Below are 12,998 nucleotides of genomic sequence, written 5' to 3'. Positions count from 1 at the left end.
TTTCAGATAGACATATCTCTTTTAGGCTTTCTCGAAAGCTTTGTTCCCTACCCCGCACACAATTCATCTAGGAAAGAGGAATTTCTTCTGAGCTTTACTACCTGAATTTTCTGGACTAGTGGCATTCTTCCCAAAGTTAACTCTTAGAAAGCAAAATTATTGAATCTTGACCAGAAAAGCTTATTCAGCTTTCTTTAGTCTGCCAAAACAATTAAAATTTGGCACAGCTAATTAAAATTGCTCTCTAAGACAAAATCAGAAACCTATGTGTGTGGGGGAAGAGCAAAGGAAGTAAAAGAAGATTCAGAAATGCTAGGGCTGGCCCCAAAGTGTCCCAAATGGCGAAGAGCACATTACCCACAACTTTCCTGGGACAATCAGTTCCACATAAAACGCACACTAGTCCAAGACGACTTTGTCTTACAGTGGCCACTAATGTGACTTGGTGCGCGTGCTTTCCGAAGACTGCAAGTCCATGGATTTATAAACAAGGGCGGATTTCTGTCAGACTGTGAGTCCAAATTTATTTATTTATTTTTAATAAGTGAGTGAATGAATTTTATTTTGACACTAGGTCTCACTATATAGCCCTAGCTAGCCTGGACCTTGATATGTAGACCAAGCTGGCATCAAATTCAGAGCCCAGGATGCCTCTGCCTCCCCGAGTGCTAGGATTAAACGTGTGCACCACTATTCTTGACATGAGTTCCAACTTTGGTTCAAAACAATACTGTTACCATATACCATAGGTAAACTTCTTTAAATATTTATTTTTAATTGTGTGTGTGTGTGTGTGTGTGTGTGTAAGAATGTACATACATGCATGGCAGAGTGCATGCAGAGGTCAGAGGCATTAGAGCCTCCTGGAGCCAAAGACTGTTGTCTAGCACATGTCTTGGGACCAAACATGGATCCTTTTCTCTTAACTGCTGACGCATCCCTCCAGTCCCAAACTCAGGTTCACTTTAATCTGACTCCCAAATCAAGTCTAAGAGCTAGCTACCACTAGCCTTGTTCACTGGAGGATGCCCAAACCTATCCGGGCCCAGGCGCCATCCTGAGACTTGAGCCCGTTTTAGTCCTTGCAACCACAGTAAACTCTAAGGAGTTATGGCATATCCCCTTTCTCCAATTTTATCCTTTTGTTGTAAATTAATTACAATCTTACCAAAAAACTTACTTTCTAAGAATTTATATATAGCCTTCACCCAAATTACTCAAATACTAATAATGTTTTACCACATTTTCCTTATCATTCTCTCTGCTATAGATACCGCTTTATCTCTAGATATGCAGTATTTTATATTCCCATGGTATAATTATCAAAATCAGGAAATTAATATTGATCCTAAATCTAATCCAGTTTCAACCCTTGATTGATTTTACTCACTGTACAAATAGCACTCACTATGGCGATATGAATTATATCAATAGACAAAAGAGAAAATTTTCTTTGATCCAGGAACTAATCCAGGACCATATGTGGCATTTAGTTTCTATTTGTCCCTTGGTATCTTTTAATGTAGATGCACCCCTGCCTTTCACGCTCCGCCTCATTCTGTGAGGCGGGCCTTTCACTGAACCTTGTCTACTTTACCACAAGCTTTTGAGGATAAATAAGATAGGCTCTCACAAGTTACGTCTGAGGCAATTTGAGTATCAGAAAGCACAGGACTGGGGAAGGAGACTGATAATGGATTATAATACACTAGAGGGAAAGAAGCTGAGTGTGAGCGATGGTGTTTTCTGAAATGGCAGGGAGGGGCTGGAAGTTAACTGAACATATGATAAATATAGAACGAGGGAATTCAGAAAATATCAGATGAAAGTTGTTGAGAAGCAGGATACCCATATACCCTCAAGATATCCGCCACATACAGGTCACCCAAATACGAAGCCCTTTCGGTGAGAAGGCCTGGCCTTTCCTCCTTAACCGCAGGCTCAAACCTCGCATTACCAGGGATCTGACAAACTGACCTACACGTCCCTAAGATGCAAGGGGGTAGGAATGCAGTGTCACCGATGGAAAATTCCAACCACAAATCCTTAGCCCGAGCTTAATAAAGAAAAACATGATCAGGAGATCCCAATGCCAGCCAACAGAATAACAAACTTAAGACTTTCAAAGATAACACCAGGACAAGAAGACATATTATGCTACACTAAAAATAAACAACCAAAGGACAGGATTATCTTGTGTGATTCATACCTGATTCAATTTCGGCGCAAACATTTTTTTTTAAAGAAAAAGACTTTTATTGGGAATGGCTCTGTTGATAAAGCGGCTGCTGTGCAAGCGTGAGGACACAACTTCAAATCCTCAGCACCCACGTTTTTAAAAGCTGGGCTTAAGCCAGGTGTAGCGGTGCATGCCTTTAATCCTAGCTCTTGGTGGGCAGAGGCAGGCGGATCTCTGAGTTTGAGACCAGCCTGATCTACAGAGCAAATTCCAGGATAGCCAAGGCCACACAAAGAAACCCTGTCTCGATAGATAGATAGATGGATGGATGGATGGATGGATGGATGGATGGATGGATGGATGGATGGACTAAACAAATAAATGAAAATAAAAAGAGTGGGTCAGAGACACATGCAGGAATCCTAGCACTAATAAGGGAGACAAAGAGGATCCCTGGATCTCATAGGCTAGACAGTCTAGATAAACTTTAAGTTTATTGAAAGACTAAGTCTCAAAAAACGAAGAGGGGAGAGATTAAGACTTCAGACATTAACCTACCTCCAGTCTCTACACACATAGACACACATGCAAACTCATACTTCACATGTACATATACAAAATGTTAATAAGAGTCACTAGAATGGCAGAGGAAACTGGAAAAGCAGTGTTACAGAGTAACAGTCTATAGCAATCTGGAAGGAAGTTCTTGAAGATTAAATGCTTAAATGCTTCCAGACAAACCTTTCAGATGGCAACAAGTCTCAAATAGCTGTTTATTTAGTTGTTAGCTCGGGTTTTTTGGTGGTGGTGTTGCTGTTTGATTGTTTTTTAAAAGACAGGGACTCACGAGGTAGCTCTGCCTGTCCTGGAACTCACTAGGTAGACCAGGCTGGCCTTGAACACAGAGAGATCCACCTACCTCTGCCTCCCAAAAGCTGGGGATTGGAGGCCTGCACCACTGTTGCTTTAAAGTGTGGGCAGAGCACACCTTTAATCTCAGCACTCCTGAGGCAGTGATGCCTCTGTGAGTTCAAGGTCAGCCTGATCTACAGAAGGAGACTGTCTCTCAGAGAAAAAAAAGCAAAACCAAAAGAAAAGGTATGGGAATATTCATAGAGAAAGCAATTGAATTCTAATAAAAAAGAGTACAGAAGACTATAAATTTTTTTAAAATAAGTTGAAAAGGAAGACTCGAACAAAACATATCAACCTCCTGTCACCCGGCTAACGTTACCACAGTGTGACCCTTCTGTGTCTGACTGGGACGTGAACACAGTCGCCAGCCAGGCCTGCCTTCATGAAAGCCAGGCAAACAGGAAGCACCTGAAGAAACGGAGACTTTGGGCTCCAGAAAACCTACAGAGAATCTACATCATCCTCATCATTTTAGCTAGGTTAATTCCAAACAGCAGAGCAGCTTCGTCTTCCCTTGGACGCCCTCCCGCTCACTGTCCTTATTAAATCTACATTTGCTCTGGGAAAAAAAAAAGTTACTTAACTCACAGACATGTGTTCCCTTATTTACATACAAAAAAATGGAGCTAAAATCTGCTCCATATGGGCCACTGAGATGGATCAGGAGAAAGTACTTGCTACCTTGAGTGAATGTGATCCCCAAGTCACACACGCACAATCAAATAATCAATCAGTTAATCAATCAATCAATTAACATAATTTAAACTTCTTTTTTCTTTATTATTTTTTGAGACAGGGTTTCTCTGTGTAGCTGTCCTAGAACTCACTCTATAGACTAGGCTGGCTTCAAACTCACAAGAGATCTACTTGCCTCTGTCTCCTGAGAGCTGGGATTAAAGGTGTGCACCACCACACCCGGGAAAGTTTATAAACATTTTTAATCTGCACAGGATTGAAAGAATGAAACAGAAGAGCGTGCAGAATACACCGTCATAGTGCATCTCCTTTCACAGACCCTACTAAAAGATCTGAGTCTCCTAGAATAAAGTGAGGTGGGAGAAAAGCTCCCCCTGTGTTTCTCTATCAAAACCCAGCACAGGACCTTGTATTTAACTTATGCACATTAAGGATTGGGCTGACAGAATTGACAAAAAAGACAATGAGAACAAGAAAAACCTTCTGCCTAAAAATGCCCTCGGAGTCACAGCGAAGGTCAATATGAACCAGCTTAGCGAGGCCAGCACCTTACAATTGCATATTTGTGTACTTGCGTGCATGCAAATTAGAGTTATTTTACACACAGGTTCTCAGAAGTTTCTGTTACTGTGATAAACACTGAGCAAGGGCAGTGGGGGCACTCGCTTTTAATCCCAGCACTTCGGAGACAGAGGCAGGAGGATCTCTGTGAGTTCAAGGTCAGCCTGGTCTAGGGAATGAGTTCCAGGACAGGCTCCAAAGCTACAGAGAAACCCTGTCTGGAAAAAAATAAAAACAAAACCTTCATTATCTTCAAACTAAACAGTGCCGGGCGGTGGTGGCGCACGCCTTTAATCCCAGCACTCGGGAGGCAGAGGCAGGATGGTCTCTGTGAGTTTGAGGCCAGCCTGGTCTACAAGAGCTAGTTCCAGGACAGGAACCAAAAGCTACGGAGAAACCCTGTCTCAAAAAATTAAAAAAAAAAAAAAACTAAACAGTGGTGATGCACGTCTTTAATTCCAGCACTCGGGAGGAGGAGGCAGGCAGATCTCTGTGAGTTCGAGGTCAGTCTGGTCTACAAGAGCTAGTTGCAGGAGAGGCTCCAAAGCTACAGAGAAACCCTGTCTCAAAAAACAAAAAAAACAAAAAAAAAAAACAAAAAAAAAAAACAAAAAAAAACCTGACCAAACCCAAATTCTAAGAGGAAAGCCAAGGCAGAAACTTAAACCAGAAACAGGGAGGCAGGAACTAAAGCAGAAGCCGTGGAGGAGTGCAGCCTGCCGGCTCGCTTCCAGCCTCAGGTTCAGCTCCCTTTCCTAGACGGCCAGGACCACTAGCCTAGGGGTGGTGCCACCCACAGTGGGCTGGGCCCTTCCTTCCACATTAATCAATCAAGAATGCCCACAAACATGCCTTCTGGTTTTGCTGTGACACTCTTGAAAACAACGCTTAACATCACCTGAAGGACACACAATATCCACACATTGAACTAAACAAGGGACTCATTACATTCAATAGGGATTTTTGTTTGGTTGGTTGGTTTTGAAATAGGGTTTCCTTTAAGAATTAGTTTATTTTCCGTGTATGAATGTTCTGACAGCACGTATGTATATGTACCACATATATGCCTGGTGTATGCAAAGGTCACAAAAGGATGTCAGACCGCCTAAAACTGGAGTTACCATGGAGGCGTTATGAGTTCTCACGTGGGTGCTGGGAACTGAACCCAGGCCCTTTACTGCTGAGCTGTCTGTCCAGCTCCGTGGCAGCTATTTTAAATATTCCACTTATTGACAATTTTCAACATTTTATTTGTGGGATGGTGCCTACTTAGAATCCACAGTGACGAATGAGAGTGATGGACCAGCTGAAGTTCCCATCAGCACTGCGGTGCACAAGGAGAAATCAACGTTTGCCAGAAACTGTAACCTGCATCTAATCATGAAGAAATCGTGAAATCAATCCACCTTGGAGACTGCACCATACATAGCAGCAGGCTTATGCTCTTCAGACATAGTGAACGAGTCAGGAGGAGAACAGAAGGTAAACATTAAAGGAAGTTAGAGAAAGAAGACAATTAAAGCAGCCTGTCATTTTCGATTGAGGCCCTGAAAACAACAACAAAAAACAATTTTTTTTTTTTTTTTTTGAGACAGGGTTTCTCTGTAGCTTTGGGGCCTGTCCTGGAACTAGCTCTTGGAGACCAGGCTGGCTTCAACAAATCTTATTTATTTATTTATTTAGAGACAGGGTTTCTCTGTAGCTTTGGGGCCTGTCCTGGAACTAGCTCTTGGAGACCAGGCTGGCTTCAACAAATCTTATTGTTTATTTGTTTGTTTATTTATTTTGAGACAAGGTTTCTCTATGTAGCCCTGGCTGTCCTGTCACATCAGGAGATCATTAAGATTCTTACCGAAGGCCGGGTTGCAGTGGTGGCGCTCGCCTTAAATCCCAGCACTCGGGAGGCAGAGACACATGAATCTCTGGGAATGCAAGGCCAGTCTGGTCTATAGATCCAGTTCCAGGATGGCCAAGGTAAAACCCTGTCTTAGGGAAGAAAAAGTCATCATGAACTCCAGTTGTATAAGGCTTAGTGCTAGATACTTAAAATATATTCTCTGGGCTAGAGAGCTGGCCCGGTGGTCAAGAGTATTGTTATTCTCACAGAAGACTCAGGTTAAGTTCCTGGAATCTAATAACCATCTGTAACTTGTTACAGGGAATCAGATGTCCTCTGCCAGCATCTGAGGGCACTAAACACACACACACACACACACACACACACACACACACTTATACACATAAAATAAATCAATAAATATCAAAATCCTATCACTTAACTCTCACAATCTTACTATGAAACAAGTTCAAAGATGTGAAGATATCTAAAGGAGAACACACACGATAAGAGAAAATGCAGAGATGTACATATGCACTCTAGCACATGAACACACACATTAACATGTGATCTCACAGGTCCTGTCTTCCTGATGACCTCCAAGGGACCCTTGTGTTATAAACTTAGTCCCCAACACTGAAAAAATAATCCCAAGGAACTTTTTGATAGAATAATCTTGAGGAAGCCTCTAGTTTTCAAAGCTTCTAGTTTCAAAAATTTCCATGGGAAAGAACCTAAAAAAAAGTCATCTGTGGGTCACATAAAAATCTCTCTTCACAACTGGGTGGTGATGGCACACACCTTTAATCCCAGCACTCGGGAGGCAGAGGCAGGCAGATATCTGTGAGTTCGAAACCAGCCTGGTCTATAAGAACTAGTTCCAGAACAGGCTCCAAAGCAACACAGAGAAATCCTGTCTCAAAATAAAATAAATAAAAAAATCCCTCTTCATTTGGCAATGTTCATTTGGAGAACAGTCACAATTCCACCACAGCCAAGAAGATACAGAAATTATTTCCTAGGTAATTATAACATTGTGGTGTTTTATTTGTCTTTTCCCCTTCTATGCAATAAAATAAGAGGGGGAAGATACATTACAGAAATTTTCATGCAGTTAAATACAGAAAAATATTGCCAATAGTTCACTCAATTGTATTTATTTTGTGCATATGTAACTTTGCTTATCTGTAAAATTCAAAAAGCCCATTGATTTAGGGACTATTATGGCCATTAGAATGATTTTTGAGAAATTAACTTGAATTTGGGAAGTTGAGACCTGAAAGAAACCAGAACTGAAATACTTCTGAATTTCCCTAAAACTTAGCCACGAAACATCTCAAAGGCTATATAGGTCTCAGAAAATGGTCTGCTCACAGCATTTACATTTGACATCTCATTATTCCTGATTGCTTCTTTCAATATGCTGAAATCTTTATTTAGAAAGCATCCTCAGAGACCTAGTTTGGTCCATCCAGTTAATGAACGTGCAGAGCCCCTGCTTTGTGCAAGACCTGGGAACCTATTCCCTAGAGCTGTTCCTTGCCTTCATCTCTAGAGCCAAAGGCTATGTGGGCCACATTGTTATTTCCCCACTGCCCAAGAATGATCCCTCCTGGGGAGCTGTGCTGTCCTAGCCCTCCAGATGCCCATGTGTCTTTTCCTCTTCAACGAAATTCTTTTTTTTAAGATTTATTTATTTATTAAAATATATAATATTCTGCCTGTATGTATCCCTGTGGGCCAGAAGAGAGCACCAGATCTCATTGCAGATGGTTATGAGCCACCATGTGGTTGCTGGGAACTGAACTCATGTCCTCTGGAAGAGAAGCCAGTGCTCTTATCCTCTGAGCCATCTCTCCAGCCCCAGAGAAATTCTTGAAAGCAAACATCCTCTTACTTGATGATGCATTCCTAGCATGGAGTACATACATCTGAACATCAGTATCCTGTAGTGAGATAAACCCATTTTGTAAAAGAGAAAACTAAACCTCAAAAATGACTAAATATGCCATTCCCAACATCATACATTAATAAATAAGTAGTATGCCAGCCTAGCCTCATCAGAGCTCTCTTCCCTAGACTACCATGCCACACCCCTCCACAAGCGATAGGAGGACTAAAACAAAGATCTTAGATGTGTCCCAGGAACCTGAACTTCAACAAAACCCGCAGCACACCCCCCCGACCTTCTTGAACAAACACACCTAATCAGCTATCTCTTTCTCTGTAAAAGTCACCTGGATTGCTTAAAATGAAAAATGCAAGCCATATTCTACTTTTTCTTCCTGTTCTCACATCTAGTCAATCAACTCATTCATGCGATTATAATGTTCAAACCTACATGTCTCTCTAGTCTCCACCACGAGTCAAGCATCATCATCCATCACCAAGACCTCAGAGGTACCAGCTACTCACTCTCCAGATTCAACTTGGTCAAACTTTCATCCAATTTCTTCTCTGTCTTTTAAAAATGTTCATCATTTATTATTGCTGTGTGTGTGTGGGCGCGCACACACGTGTGAGAATGTGTGTGCACACAGCCTCGAGTTCTCGAGCATCTTCCCATACAACAGCACACATGGACATCAGAGGACATCTTTCAGGAGTCAGTCTTCTCTTTCCTCCATGGGTTTGAGGGAATTACTCAGGTCCTCAGGCATATATGGCAAGTGCTTTTTACCCATGGAGCCATTCTCCTAACCCTACGGTGTATTAAATATAATTTCATACATGGCATTCATCTAGCTAGTTAAAGCACTTCCTAAATTCCCATTACCCTGATGATGAAGACCAAAATCACCTTGTCATTCAAAACTGCCCAGGCTCCAGCCTTTCCCATCTCTTCCAGCTCCTTCATTCTACTCCCTGTCTCTTACTCTTCTCTTTGTATGCTGAACGTGCTGTTCCTCTGCCTGCCAAAAAACCTATTTGCCCTACTCTAAGCAACTCCCATTGCTACCCCAAATGCCACTTCCCACAGGAAACTAGCCCGGGTTGCTCCAGAAAAGCAACAGTCATATTGGGTACTCCCATTCCATCTTCAATTCAATCACCGGGAAGAATAATACATCTCTCCTGGAACAGTTCAGGGGAGGGGTAACATGTCTCTTCATTGATGGACCATGGTGCTTATCACACAATACCCGCTCATTTGATCTTTGCTGTCAGATTAAGTTCCGGGCTTTATCGTGGAGGGTTTTTAACAACAGGTCAAGCAAACCAAGAAGCAAGCGCTGGTTTCCCTTTGCAGATCTACATCCTGAGGCAGAAAGAAATTTCCAGCTCTTGAAAGGCATAGGACAGCAGGGATAGAGCCAAATCAAATCCTCCATTCATCTCATTTCTCATCCCTACGCCACTAAAAACCCCAGTGAGGGGGGGGAGCACGGCAGGAGAAGGGAATTAGTAACGCAAGGTGGCACAAAAGAAGTCCCATCCACCTGTCACAAAGGCTGACTTCAAATGGACATGGGACTTTGCACGCCTGAAGAAACACCACCGTTAAGTAAAGAGACACAGCTGCCACCACACCCAGCTCCCGGGGAGAGCAGCAGAAAACAACAAACTTCTCTCCTCCACAAAGAAGACAAAATGGCAGGAACTGCAACTACCTTGGGAAACCCAAATGCAGGTTGGCTACTCACCACTGTCACTAGCGATGTGCTAAGGGACAGGCTCCCTTTCCACTGTTCTCTAGTACAGGGATAAGAAGCAAAAAGACTACATGAATCAGAAACTACTTAAGACTACTTCCTTTGGGAATCATGTATGAATTATCTGTGTAAAGCCTTAAAAGAAATTGTTAAGCCATGGGCACTTCTTAGCTGGTGCCATGGAAAGGGAAGATACAAGAGCCCCATAGCTGCATGTCATTGTCCACATGCTCCTGGGCCCGGGTTATGTCCGTCAGGAAAACCCCAACCCCAGCCCAGGATCAGGCTCATCGCTGTCATCCTTGCAAGCACAGACTCCAAGAAAAAGAAGCTTCAGGAATAACAAGACACAGAGCCTACATCCTCTAACCCCAGGGTAGCTTGGGGGTGGGGTGAAGGTATCGGGAGTGGAAAGAGAGTTAGAAAAAAGAGATGTGATACTCTCCTAGCCCAGGGGAGATCCTGAAACAGAGAGGGAAAATCAGCATGTATTGCAAATAGATTAGGAAAGAAATGGAATTTGAAGAGATGTGAGTGGGGTAGAGAGAGAAAGAAAGGCGTAGAAGGGAAGGGCAGGATGTCACCACAAAGATGTTAGAAGAGGCAACAGACTGGTGATCTTTTCCCAAATCCAAAGGCTGCCCGATGCATGCCAATAAACCACTCTACTTAGAAAGCCCTTACAATGGACAGTCCTTTCCATTCAGTAACACGCAACATTTTACAAGTCACCCAGCTGCAACTTTGGAGACCTGAGCATCTAAATTAAAAATGAATAAAAGTGGTTCAAAGAAGCTAAAGGAATGACACCCCCCCACCCCCCCAGCCCCAAAGCCTGACTCAGCTGTGGAAAGCTTTAGCATTTTGGAGTTAAGCAAATACTCTGGCATTTCTCCTTCTTTTGACATTCCTAAAGGGGGTGTGGTTGACCCTAAGCCCATTCATTTCCAAGGTTGTATATCTCTCAGCTAAGACTGGCCCCATCTGTTCTGGAGCCAGCCAGCTGTTTATCTCAAAGGAACATATTTATTGCAGTGTTCAAGCCTGTAACTCTTAGAAGAGAAGAGGAGAGCCAGCATCATACAAACCAGAATGTTGCCTGCCTTCTTAAATGTGTCAGTTCGCTGAAAAACAAAATTCAAACAAAAAGCACACTCGCATGATCCCTGGTTGCCCTGGTCAGGCTCCCTGTTCTTGGATACCTTTCAGGGATGGCCAGTAAAGGGTGACAGTACGTCTAACTTTTCCTTTCCCTAAAGTGTTAAAAAGGAAAAAAAAGGACCCAGGTTTTCCAATTCAGTCTACAAACCGTTAAGTGTGAGTGGCGACTGAGCTTCGGGAAAACGGCAGCTCGCTACAGTACCATCGTCAGTGGCGAGAGCCTATTGCGATGTAATTTAAAACACTCACATAAGCACAAATCTATCAGCTCGACTTCCAAACAATCCTGAATCCCGCAGTCGAGAAAACGGGAGGAAAAAAAAAAAAACTTAACAAAAATGCTGCTTCTAGCAGCCTAAGAAAAACCTTCCCTAGACACGTGAAATATTTCTGACTGGCACGGAGTGCACCATTAGAGGACACTGTCACCTCAAATCAGCAGAAAAAAAAAGCGAGACAAACGACACAGACATGCAAACATAAAGCCCTATGAAACTTAAGCGACTCAAGAGAAGCGTGCTCATCTAAAAAAAAAAACAAAAAAAACAAAAAAACAAACAAACAAAAAAAAACAGTGTGTGCTACTCCAAGACACACAAATGTCCTAAAGAAGTATGACCACCTTAAATCACTGTCTCCATTTCTCCCACACACATCACCCTTTCCCACTCAAACCTCAGCACCGGGGCCAGGGAATGACAGGACTGCAGTCCGCCACCTTTGCCCTCCTCATGGTTTCCAAGTGCACTTCCCAACATCCTTGCCAGCCCAGCCCCCTCTCCTAGCCTCAAAAAGGTTAAAGGGAGGCGACGAAATTGGCAGGCACCAGTCCTCTGGCGGGGGCAGGTTGCTGGAGTTGTTCTTTGCAGTGACCCAAATTGCACAGAGCGATTTAGCTCTTAGCAGCGCCAGTGAGAACCTCCCGAATCCATACCCCCATTCCCGGCCCCATCTTCCAAAAGAAAGCCTTGAGCATTAAGCGGGAGGAATAACTTGGGAGAACGATTTGAATAAATCACTTCAACTCACCTGGTTTGGGATTTTTCTCCCCACCCCAGGCATAAACAGAAATGATATGCGACTGAGTCACGCACGTAAGGGAAGGTGCTGCGGTGTCCTAAGTCCAAGGACTGGAGTCAGTCCCTGCCCTGGTCCTGCTGCTACTCAGGGCTCAGCTGGAGCGAGCGGCAATAGCGAGCCCAGCAGCAGCAGCAACAGCAGCAGCAGCAGTAGGGGGGTGGGGGGGTGGATAGACCGTAGCACAATGAATGCAGTGGGGTTTTGCAATGACATCATCCCTCTGTCCGAGCGGCCCCAATAGCCATGCTCCAGAGCTGTGCATTCTGGGACCTGTAGTCCTCTGAAGTCCGTGAGGGACGCAGAGGCTACAGCCGGAACTACAATGCCCAGGATGCTTCGGTCGGAGCACCCAGACTGAGAGAGACCGGACCGGCCGCCATGTTGAAGCTCGGGAGCTGCTGCGGGGTGAGGCTCCGGGGTCTCGTGGAGCTGAGAGGCGGCGTGGTGAGAATGGTGAGGCAGAGGACGTGGGGGTTGATAGCCTCGAGCACTGGCTGGGACACGATGAAGACTCCGCTGGGGATGGGCAGGGCCGTCGGACCGGACATGGCCTCGCGAGTCGGCGTGAGCCTCCACCAGCCGGGTTTGCACAGGGCCTCACGCCTTTCCCTCAGCTTTTTTACCGGGAGACCCAGGGAGCCGCTTCACTTCCGGGTGTGGAAGACCCCTTAGACCTCGTAGCGGGACGATCTGGGCAGAAGGGGTCTTTGTGTGCTACGGGACGGCGGGCCTCGAGCCCCTGAGACGAGACGCCCTCTTGCACCCGACGAGTGGAGCAAAGCCTAGGTATATATATATATTATATATATATTATATATATATAATATATATATTTTTTTTTCTGTCGTCTTGCCATTTTTTCCCCTCATTTCCCCCATGCCCTCTTCCTCAGATGTGAGCCCCCCCCAACACACAC

The 12,998-nt window shown here is 44.1% G+C and overlaps 1 protein-coding gene across 1 annotated transcript in view; it reads right to left on the bottom strand.

The window, feature by feature from the left end:
* The window catches only part of Rab30 (RAB30, member RAS oncogene family), a 77,856-nt gene extending 65,664 nt beyond the window's left edge, over positions 1–12,192 (bottom strand). The window contains exon 1 of the mRNA XM_057756148.1: positions 12,032–12,192. The gene's annotated coding sequence lies outside the window, so the exon portion shown is untranslated. The remainder of the gene's footprint in view (positions 1–12,031) is intronic.
* Between the last annotated feature and the right edge of the window lie 806 nt (positions 12,193–12,998).

The sequence above is a fragment of the Chionomys nivalis genome, chromosome 23 (assembly GCF_950005125.1).
Source record: "Chionomys nivalis chromosome 23, mChiNiv1.1, whole genome shotgun sequence".
Classification (NCBI taxonomy): Eukaryota; Metazoa; Chordata; class Mammalia; order Rodentia; family Cricetidae; genus Chionomys; species Chionomys nivalis.
Note: the sequence above shows the minus strand (reverse complement) of the source record. Positions and strands in the feature narration are given on the sequence as shown.